The following is a 12,496-nucleotide window of genomic DNA, read 5'->3' on the forward strand; positions in this document are numbered from 1 at the left end:
CGTATCGTTATCGGTATATTGGTTTGAACCGATATTTTGAAACGATAGCGATATGAAATAATAACGATATCAAACGATATGAGTTGTCTGTGAAACGATAACTTTTCTTTTGAAACGATAGCTAAACGACAACTTATCTTTGAAAACGATAATATCGGGTTTTTTTTATCGGTTTATCGGAAAACATTAAAATAACGAGAATACCGATATTTATCGGTATAGTAACGATATTTTTTACAAAATCCACTTTTTTTTTTTTAAATGCCAAATTTTTGTTTAAATATATCAAAAATCTTCAAGTCAAGTCAAGATGCCGTTTTGCGACTGAATAGTGCAAGTTGGTCGCTTCAGATTCTGGAAACTGAAAATCAATGGCTTTAACTAGTGTTTGGTAAAACATCTCCGTATTAGGAGACGGGCCACCACGAATAGCTTGCAGAAGTCGGTATTTCAATCCCTACAGATGAGAGATAACTCTGTGAATGGAGACTTTCTTGTCAGCAGAGAAGCTTTCCGATATGTCCGAGATTTTCTTCAAAATTTTCAAATTTTTTTCAGAGAGATCAAACTCATCCTCACTGGGAATAGCGGGTCCAAACTTTTTAGGGTCAGAACCTGGATTATCTCTGATTGAGCTCGAAGGTCTTCTCATCCTTACAATACTGTCAATCATCATTAATATGGAGATCCAGTGGGCTTTGACAGGTGAGATCATTTTCACATACTTGAATTTCTCCTTGTCAACTGTGACGCTGTCATCCAACATGTTTTGAATGTCCTTCTTGGTTTGCTGTTCTGACAAAGAGGACTTGTGGCATAGAGATGACAGTTCTGAGGCTTTTATAATGGCTGACTCCAGATCCAAACCTTAAACTGCCTTAGCTTCTTTAATTGTACTTTCCAAAAACAAGTTCAAAACGTGATCAGCAAAGAGCAGAAAGTCGTAAACCGTTAGGGTTAAGGGGCCCACGAGGGGCGTCCTTCAATTGTAAAGTGCCTTTAGATGCACGTGTCTAGTCGTCTCGTTGCATCGACCTAGAGGAGTTTTCCGATAGGTCTTGCGCTTTGGGCTCAGTTAATCGGTCTGTATCCATTGTAAACACGGTCTCTGCCGTTAGAAAATCGTTAACCAGGCGTTTGTGAGCTTTAACAACCATCCCTTTGAGTTTAAAACGAACGTTTCCCCAAATGCCACTCGAGATGGAGGAATTTACGGAGATTTGTTACAGTAACAACCCTGTGGTTTGCCATCTTCTTTCTTTCCGAAGCGTCGCAAACGCATCGGCCGGTCTCTTAGATGACGAAAAAAAGTCTGATCTCTTGACTGGAATGTTTAACGTACTATGATTTGCAGAGTTAGTACTAATAGTCGCATCTGGCCGCCGTAATTTTCTTTGATGATGTCTTGTAAATTTCGTGACGTCGCTTTCAAAGCTCTAGGGTCGATATTAGCCTTCGACCTTAAAGTCGATTTTAGCCTTCGGTGTGGCTCTGTACAACTTTTGCGGTGAAAAAGCTTGCGCGGAGTCTACAGTTGTATTTAGCCGACAGACGCTGGCAACGTAGAAACAGAATGACTCTTTGGCGGCGCAAACCGAGCGTTCAGCAAATTTGTCGCATTTTACGTCAAAGCGGACAATCTGCACTACAAATAAAGCTAACTTTCTCGTTGCAACAGTTAGTCACTGGACGTTGGACGAGTGTGCACAGCTGTTTTGCGTCGAAAGCCGACCGGTGGCCGGATGCGACTCTTCTTTTCACTCCAAAATCAGAACCTGGCCATCAGTCGTGTATCACCATCGAATGCTTAATGTAGTGATTTCTCGAAACGACAAAAGCTTGTAAATGCTTAGAGTGCACATTCGAAAGAAGAAAATCCGTTTAAAAATAATTTCTTTTAATTTGATGAGACTACGCAGTTAAAATGTAAACCTTGAAAACACACCAGCTAAATAAAACCTAAAACAAACAGCTTCGCTGTACTGTTGACTAATATGTTAACGGAAGGCCAGGAACAACCTTGGTCTGTAATGAATGAGTTAGTTTCCTATTTTGAGAACGGAAGGCTAGGAACAACCTTAGTAGTGGGTCAGTTCAACTTTTCATTCAAGGAATTAAGCATCTAAAATCTGAAAAATAAAAAGAGGAGCTCTTTGTTAGAAGTTCTTATATTTGTTTTTCCTCAACTTCTATTTCTTTTCTTTTTTTCTTTTTTTTTTTAAATGATAGTTTTTCTTTTTTTATCTATTTTATTCGTTTAACTTTATATAACAGGCGTTTTAGGTCGTTTCTGTAACTAACTCTGAAATATTATTTAACACTTTAAATTGTAATAAATATTTGAACAGAAGAAAGTCCTTTTCGAAACGTTAAATGTAATAAGAACATTTCATCTTTACAAAATACGCTTGTAAAAATGGATTCACTTTTAAGGTTTGTTGTTTTAGTCTTTTAATTTAGTGAATCGCAATTTGGATTTTCATAGGCGCACATCTATTTTACTTGCTTTTTCTTAAAGAAAGGTCACCAGAGTTTTTTTACACAGCTCCTGCAGCATAATATTTAACAAAATACTCTTTTGAAAAGTTTTACATTAAAATTAACAAAAGCCATTTGCGTAACTAGCGATAAATTAGTGAATAAAAAGTGCATAAACGCCTCGCTACTTTGATGAAGAAGAAACGGATGACTAAATGCAACATTTTAATTTCGTGTGCTATCTCTTATGATTAAGGTAATTTCTGAATATTTTTTCAATGAAAAGGTAGCGTAGTTTTTCTCTTTTAGATCTAGCTTATGTTTAAGACAGTTTTTAAATGTTTTTTAAAGAAAAGTTAGCATAGTTTTCCTCTTTTAGATCTAGCTTATAATTCAGGTAGTTTTTGAATATCTTTCTAAGAAAAGTTAGCAAAGTTTAGCTTATTTAGCATGACATAACAATATACTAAACTCAAAAAGGCAAGATAAAGTAAAAGATAAACGTAAAATAAGATATAGATGAAACAAATGTTAGGCTGCATAAATCTAAAACTGCATTGCCTAACATTAACACAAATGTCTAGTAAGAGCTTTTAAAGTTCGTTCTTTTCGTCTTTTAATTTGATGAATCGCGATTTGAATTTTCTAGGGCGCACATGTCTCTCAGTTGCTTTTTTCTTAAGGAAAGGTCACCGGAGTTTTATTACGCAGCTCCTGCAGCATAATCTTTAACAAAATACTCTTTCGTACGTCATTACATAGAAATAAACAAAAACCATTTGCGTAAACAGAGATAAATTAGAACGCAAAGTGCATAAACAGCCTCGCTACTTTGCTATGGAAGAAGTGGATGACTAGATACAGCTTTGCAAATTCGTGTACTATCTCAATGGATTAAGGTAACTTTCGAAAGTTTTTTAAAAGCAAAAATAGCGTAGTCTTCCTCTTTTAAATGTAGCTTATGTCTAAGGCAGCTTTTAAATAGATTTTCAAAGAAAGGTTAGCGTAGTTTTCCACTTTTAAGTTTAGCTTATGTAGCTTGACAAAACAACACACAAATAGACAAGATAAAATATCAGATAAACGTAAAATAAAATATAAATGAAACTAAAGTTTGGCTGCATAAAAAACCAACAACTTAATAATCTATTAGGGATGTTTAAGTTGAATTAAGTAAAGTTCTTTGCGCAAAATTGGGTAAACAAGAGAGTAAAAATCCATAAAAAGCCTCGATACTTTGCTGAAGAAGATGACTTTACGCAACTTTTTAAAATTGTGAGCTATCTATATCGATTTAGGTCCTTTTTCAGTACTTTTTCAATGAAAAATTAGCGCAGTTTTCCTCTTTTAAGATTGGATTATTAAGCTTGACATAACGAAACACAAAACTAACAAAGGCAAGATAAAATATAGGGTAAACGCAATATAAAATATAGATGAAACTAAAGTTAGGCTGCATAAAATAAACGGGTAACAATACTCTTCTATGTATGTTTACACTGAGTTAAATAAAATCCTTTGCGCAAATATAGGTATGTTAGAGAATAAAAGTACATAAAAAGCCTCGCTACTTTGCTGTAGAAGAAGTGGATGAGTAGATAAAATTTTTTAAAATTTGTGTGCTATCTCTATCGAATAAGGTAGTTTTCGAAATTTTTTTCAAAGAAAAATTAGCATAGTGTTCCTCATTTAAATCTAGATTATGTCTAAGATAGATTTTGAATAGTTTTTCAGAGAAAGGTTAGCGTAGCTTTCCTCTTTTAACATTAGCTTATGTAGCTTGACATCTTGGCAAGTTACATAAGCTAATGTTAAAAGAGGAAAGCTACGCTAACCTTTCTTTGAAAAGTTACGATTGGTACTTCCACAACAGGTTATTTCATTACTTGTGCTTGAAGTGTATTTGTTATCTTTTAAATAAACGGCGCAGATCTTATTAATTCTGATAAATTGTTTGAAGCTACAAAATAAGTTACAATATTTGATTGTTAAAATGGTTGATATGGCAGTTTTTGAGGATCCTGTACATCAGGCACTGCATAACCATCCAGCCTAATTAGAAATTGTTTTATAGTCGGGCTAAGATATGGCGGAGACTTTTAAATCTACCGTAGTATCTTATAATCAAGGTAGTACAGTATATCATGTTGGCATAAAAACACTCTCAGGAAGAATAATCAAAGTCAGTGAAGACGTTCAAGAGCAAAGAATCGGTATGTTTGTGCAAAATGAAAAGAATTTAATCATAAAAACGCCCAAGCCAAAGACTGCTATTGCAACTATAAGATTTGGTAGAGTGATTAGAGCTATAACACCTCTACAAGAAAAATATGCAGATATTTCTATAAGTAGTTAGAATATCCTTATGTAGTTTTATAGCTTGTATGAGTTGAAAATAAAGGATGAGCTGAAAGCAAACGAAGCAATTCCTGTTACCTCTAATGTAACGAGATGCGGATTACTGATTAATAGTATAAATGTTGAAAACTCTATCAATTTTATATTTATGACTTTGCGACTAAAAACACTTTATTAAACTGCACTGAAAGTCGGAATACTTCTTGTGGAAAAAGTTCCTCTTCATCAGCACTAAGTTGATGATCCCCATGCTGAATCTTCAATTATTCTTTACAATATGTTGCTTAATGATATAAGGACCTGAGAAACTTATTACTTATAGTAACAAGCTATCTTCCAACTGGCAAAGATACTTGTAATACTTATAGAATCAATCCTTCACTTGCATAAATTCAATTATTCTCTAGTGTAATCTAATATTATAAAAAATAATATTGGTTGTTGGTTTCCTACTTAACTTTTTCATCTTCTTTTTTCTCTGTTCCAATACCTCCTGAGTAATAGTCAAAGACTTCCGATTTATAATAACACCTTTCTTGCCATAATTAAATATTTCTACCAGTAGGCAGAATAATTCAGCCAGATAATAACCGCGACAATTTAAATCACTAGTAAAAAATAGCTTTATTCCCGTTTTCACTTTCTACAAATTCCAGTAAAAAAAATTTTATTTTCAGTAGAAAATAATCAATCTCCGGTAAGTAAATAAACCGCCAGTAAATAATTTTATTTCCAGTAGATAATATTTTTTTTCCAGTAATTTAATATTAGTTCTAGTAAAATAAATTTCATATATATATATATATATATATATATATATATATATATATATATATATATATATATATATATATATATATATATATATATATATATATATGGGCAATTCCACGTAAAAGAGGAAAAAAAAAAAAAAAAAAATTCACGGCGACATATAATAACTGCATTAAATTTATTTTCCAACAATTTAAAAATACTTTTAAGAAAAAAATTTATTAAAAAAATCATTTTATCATACTATAACATACTTTTAAAGTTGTAAGGGTTATATGAGCATTTTTTGATGTTTACATATAGTCATGTTGTGAAGCGTTGAAAAAAGATTCAGTGCTGTTTTTTTAAGTAACAATTACTTCAAAGTTTGACTAAAAGGCAAAATTAAACATTATGCATAATAATTTTTTATAAAAACGAACTCTAACTAGGTCTATAAGAAGAGCATTTTAATGAAAACAAGACGTTACGACCGTCACAAAAAAAAGTCGAAAAGTTTTTTCTATGCTTCGTATCAAACTTTTTAAAACTGCAACCATGGTAAAAGTAAAGATACTCATACATATTTTATCATCGTTTCAAAAAAAAAAACATTAAAGTGCTTTAGATCACTATTTCAACATGTTACTAAGTACGTTACGACCATCACGATATGCTGGTTTCCCCATCACGGCTTCTTGACTTAAAAAAAAAAAGTTTAAGCGCGAACGATTTAATTCATTTCAAACGATTTACCAAGTTATAATATAAATCAATCATTTAAACCAAGTTATAATATAAACCAGTATTGTTTATTGTTTAGTTTTCAGTTTTTTTATTCAGTTTATTACTAAACTTGTTAAAGTATTTTTTGAAATTATGAGTAACTAATGAAACTATGATAGTAAACTATTGAAAGTTTCTTTGCCCGAAAACGGAGACATGGATACCTTAATCACCTATTAGTTGATGGATTAAAGAAGATCATCGCTGTGTACTCAGTCAACATAAAAAAAACATAAAAGGTATTTTTAAATATTTCCGCGACAATTTACTATAGTTTACTGAGCATCATCTCACTAAAAAGCATCAGTCTGAGCAATATTGCAGTCAAAAAGAAAATCTCGAACCAGACCAAATTTTGATACACTTTGATTATTCACAAAACTACGCATGTGGTTATCAGGATGCTGTTCAAGCTGCTTATTGGTGGCAGTCAGCTATTACCTTATATACAGTTGTAATCTATTGTTACCAATTAGAGCCAAAATCAGTTGAATAATATCCGACGATAATGATGAAACAAAACGCGCCACTACTACATTTATAAGTGACATATTTGACCTCTATTGCATTGATTATATAAAAAGTTATACTATGGAGTGATGGTCCATGCACTCAATTCAAAAATAGATACATAGTCAAATTCATACAAAATTGCTCTGTGAAATATCATTTTCAAAGTATAGAATAGAACTTTTTTGCTACCTCTCACGGTAAAGGAGCAGTTGATGGAGTAGGAGGGTCATTAAAGCGATTTGTTTGGAACAGCGTAAAATCTCGTGAAGTGGTCGTCTTAAACGTTAAAGACTTTCTCTTAGCATCAAATGGGTGCAAAACTTATGTTAGACTTATCAACACAGACGATATTAATCTAAGGTGGGCCTTAATAGCTGATAAAATAGAAGAAGCGGAAGCCGTTACAAATATTACCAAAATGCATTTCTGGCAAGTAAAAAATGGAAAGTTTTTGATTTCAAAATTCTCTAATATTTTGTAATGGGGTTGCGGAACAATTTTAAAATTTATATATTAGTAAAAAAAATTTACTATTCTAAGATATTTTTTTCCTGTATTGGATTCCGGGCTACTCAAAGCATTTGCGAGGCATAGGAAAGTAAATGCTCCTAGATATTGAGTTGTATTAAATAGAGTTAACAAAACAAAAAAAAACAGGGAGCATAAATAGCATTAAGCGCTTGTTGCCTACTCCAAATAAAACGATCCCAGTATTGAAGAAACATCATGGATAACCTTGATAATGTTATAAAATTCATATTTTTTAACATAATTTAATTGGTTTTTATAATCATTCAGCTTTTATTATGCCATTCATTGCGTTATTTGTTGTTTTTCATTTTTGGCTCTTTCGTTACGACCGTCACAGTTACGACCGTCACGACAAAAAACTTAATAAAATTCTCGGAAAACTTCAAGCAAAATCTATGAAACTCACTATATAGTAAGTTCAATGTGTTGTTAAAGAACACAGCAAAGGATTTTTTCTTTCACTGTGTAGATGGCTGCATAAAGTTTGACAAAGTTTATTTGTTTAGATTTGTCGAAAAGTAAGCGTTACGACCATCACGCTACGTTAAGTTAATTTATCAAATAAGTTGAACACTTGAATGATTTAACTTTTGCATACTAAATTATACAATAGTATTTAACATTTCTGGAGATTTTCATGTAAATACCATTCTTGGTTAATTTTTAATGGCTAAAAAAGCGTCAAATGTTACGACCGTCACTTGCGTGGAATTACCCATATATATATATATATATATATATATATATATATATATATATATATATATATATATATATATATATATATATATATATATATATATGTATATAAATATGTATATATATATGTATATATATATGTATATATATATGTATATTTCTGAAATATATATATATATATATATATATACTACTACTACTACTACTACTACTACTACTACTACTATTACTACTACTGCAGCAGCAGCAGCAGCAGCAGTAGTAGTAGTAGTAGTAGTAGCAGCAGTAGCAGTAACAGTAGCAGTAGCAGCTAGCTACATCATTTTTCTTTCATGTAAGATTTTTTTCAATTATTAGAGCAATATTTAGATTTCTTTTAATCATAATACATTATGAATTCTATTCCTCAATACTCATCAGAAAGTGAAGCTGATTCACTATCTAGTTCTCCAAAAAAAAAAAAGAACCTACAAACAATGGGAACATGACTGCAAATTAGAAAATTTAAATGAAGTCAAAGAATTTTTGAACAAAGAAAAAAATTGGAGTTTTGATTTTGGAAACAAAACTGAAGAAGGTCAGAAACCATACTACCGATGTAATCTTGTGAAAGTTAAAGGAACTCAATGTGCTGCAAGCATTTATCTTTTGTATGACAGTTTCTCATCTAATGTATTATTATACAGAACAACTTCATAACACACACATGATTCTATTGAGACTAAAAGAGGAGGTAAACTTTCTGAAAAAGTTCAGTTAGAAATCAACAGACTTTTTGATTTGCAAATGAAACCCAAACAAATTCGTGACTACTTGGCCAAAAATGACTTTTGTGTACCATCTCAAACACAACTGAATAATATCCTTGCAAAATTGAGAAAGAAAAAGTTTGGAGTCACTAACATCAGTCTAGGTGAATTGGAAAAGTGGTTTATTGAAAACTCTTCAGTGCCAAAAGATGAACATACAGCATTTATTGTGTCCTATACAGTTCCTTTTCAGATTCTTTGCTTCAACCAAACATTTGCTAAGTCTTGCCGAAGATGCAAAGATCATCCATGCTGATGCTACTTACAAACTCATTTGGCAAGGCTATCCAGTTTTTGTTGTTGGTACGTCTATTCTGACCGCCATTTTCATCATTTTGGCATAGGAGTTTGTATGTCTAAAAAAACTGCAGATTTTACATTTTTATTTGAAGAATTGTGAAAAGGAGTCCAAAATATTTTTGAAATTGTTATGACTCCTGAGGTTTTGTTTTCTGATGCTGCTCAATCCATTCAAAATGCTTTTAAGTTAGTTTTTGGTGTAGAACAAAAAATTGTGATGTGTTGGGCACACATGTACCGAAATGTTTCACAGAAAGTTAAATCCATGGTGAAAATAGAGAACAGAACATCAATTTTGACCGATATTGAAACATTACAAAAGTTATCAAGCCCAGAATCTTTCTTAATTGCCATCAATTTGTTTTTTAAAAAGTGGGATGACCAAGAACATTTGTTTTTACTTAACTTTAAAACAGAGTGGGTTAACACTAACTCCGATTGGTATGAGGGCTTTAGGCATTTCACCCCAACCACTAACAGCTGTCTTGAGTCATGCAATAGAGTAATTAAAGATAAGCACACCTTTCATGAACGATTTCCTATCAGCAAGTTCAAAGTTGTTGCTTTGCAGATGATTGAAAACTGGTCTTTTGGTTACAAAAATAATCTGAAATTGTTTTCAAAAACAACAACAATCATTTTGGCTACCAAGACATCAGCATACCAATGGGTAAAATCCAAGAAAGAAGTTCTTACAGAAAGTAAAGAAGCAGAAAATTTTTATTACATACGAAGTGGGGAGCAAAATGTAATTAAAAAAGAAGACATTTTGATCTACAAAAATCATAATGATGCCACTTTCGATGAATTTGTTAAGAACCAATTTGGAATTTGGGTGGTTCAGATGAAAGATGACAATTGGCAAGATGCAAAATGTACTTGTCCTCATTTCTTCAAAAGTTACTCCTGTAAGCATTCAGTAGGAATAGCAATACGTTTGAAACTGTACAATCCACCTCCTGAAGCCCAAAATATTCAAGTGCACCAAAAAAGAAAGCCAGGTTGTCCAAAAAAAGCTCGAAAAGCTTTGCTAATTCAGTGAATAATACCTTATGGTTATCTGTAACCCTGATTTAAATTGAGCTTTAAAAACTTTGAGTTTAAACGAACGTTTCCCAAAAAGCTACTCGAGATGGAGATACGCACAAAGGTTTGCTACGGTAACAATCCTGTCGCTTACCTTCTTCTTTCTTTCCGCAGCGTCGCAAACGGATCGGTCGGTCTCTTAGGTTACGAAAAAACGTCTGATCTCTCGACTCGAACCCTTAACCGGCTAAGACTTGTAGAGTAAGTACAAAGAGTCGAATCTGGCCGCCGTAATTTTCTTCGATGACGTTTTGCAAATTTCGTGACGTCGCTTTCAAAGCTCTAGGGTCAATTTTAACATTTTACCTTAAAGTCCATTTTAGCCTGCGGTGTGTCTCTTTACAACTTTTGCGGTGAAAAAGCTTGCGCGGAGTCTACAGTCATATTTAGCCGACAGACGCTGGCAACGCAGAAACAGAATGACTCTTAGGCGGCTCAAACCGAGCGTTCAGCAAATTTGTCGCATTTTACGTCAAAGCGGACGACCTGCACGACAAGTAAAGCTAACTTTCTCGTTGCAACAGTTAGTCACTGGGCGTTGGACGAGTGTACAGCTGTTTTGCGTTGAAAGCCGACTGGTGGCCGGATGCGAGTGTTCTTTTCACTCGAAAATCAGAACCTGGCCATCAGTCGTGTATCACCATCGAATGCTTAATGTACTGATTTCTTCAAACAACATAAGCTTATATACACTTAGAGTGCACATTCGAATAAAGGAAATCCGTTTAAAAATGGTTTCTTTTAATTTGATGAGACTACGCAGTGAAAATATAAACCTTGAAAGCACACCAGCCTAATAAAAACCTAAACAAACAGAATCACTGAATTGCAAAACATAATTTAGTGAATTGCGATATGGATTTACATAGGCGCACATCTCTTTTAGCTGCTTTTTCTTTAGGAAAGGTCACAGGAGGTTTTTTACGCAGCTCCTGCAGCATAATCTTTAATAAAATATTCTTTTGTAAATGTTTACATTGAAATAAACAATAACCCTTTGCGTATATAGAGATAAATTAGAGAGTAAAAGTACATAAAAAGCCACGCTACTTTGATGTAGAAGATAAGGATGACTAGATGTAACTTTTTAAATTCGTGTGCTATCTCTATCGACTAAGGTACATTTTGAATATTTTTTCAAAGAAAAATAAGCGCAGTTTTCATCTTTTAAATCTAGCTTATGTTTAAGGTAGTTTTTTAATATTTTTTCAAAGAAAAGTTAGCGCAGTTTTTCTCTTTAAAATTTAGCTAATGCAGATTGACATCACAAAACTGAAAGAGGCAAGATAAAGTATAAGATAAACGTAAATTAAAATATAGATGAAACAAAAATTAGGCTGCATAAAAACAAAAACTGCATTGCCTAACATAGATACTGATGTCTAGAAAGAGCTTTTAGAGTTCGTTCTTTTTGTCTTTTAATTTAAGGAATTGCGATTTGGATTTTCTAAGGCGCACATGTCTCTAAGTTGCTTTTTCTATAGGAAAGGTCACCAGAGGTTATTTACACAGCTCCAGCAGCATAATCTTTAACAAAATATTCTTTCGTAACTAATCACACAGAAATAAAAAAAAACCTTTGCGTAAATAGAGTTAAATAAGAGTAAAAGCGCATAAAACGCCTCGCCACTTTGATGAAGAAAATGTGGATGGCTAGAAACAACTTTTTAAATCCGTGTGTTATCTCTATCGATATAGGTACTTTTCAAATATTTTTACAAAGAAAAGTTAGCGTAGCCATCCTCTTTTAAATCTAGCTTAAGTCTAAGGTAGTTTTTGAATACTTTTTCAAAGAAAAATTAGCGTAGTTTTCCTCTTTAAAGAGTAGATTATGTAGCTTGACATCACAAAACACAAAACATAAAAAGGCAACATAAAACACAAGATATACCTAAAATGAAATAAAAGTGAAATAAAAGTTAGGCTGCATAAATATTGTTTTGCTTTAAAACAAAATTTAAAAACATCAGACGTAATTCTAAGTGCAACTCTAAAAAGTTTTAACAAAATAACAACACGACTTCTTTTTGTAAAGATAAAAAGTTTGAACTGCTTTTAAATAAGAAATGTAAGAAGAGTTTAACAGAGCATCTCGTTTATTATATATTTAGCGAAACAGATAAAAATATTTGCAAAAAGTATAGACAAAATAAACTACACAAAAGGCCCATCTTTATTGCCAA

This window comes from Hydra viridissima, unplaced genomic scaffold (genome assembly GCF_058129835.1).
Source record: "Hydra viridissima isolate aposymbiotic clone 2 unplaced genomic scaffold, HvirCarnegie_v1 scaffold_15, whole genome shotgun sequence".
NCBI lineage: Eukaryota > Metazoa > Cnidaria > Hydrozoa > Anthoathecata > Hydridae > Hydra > Hydra viridissima.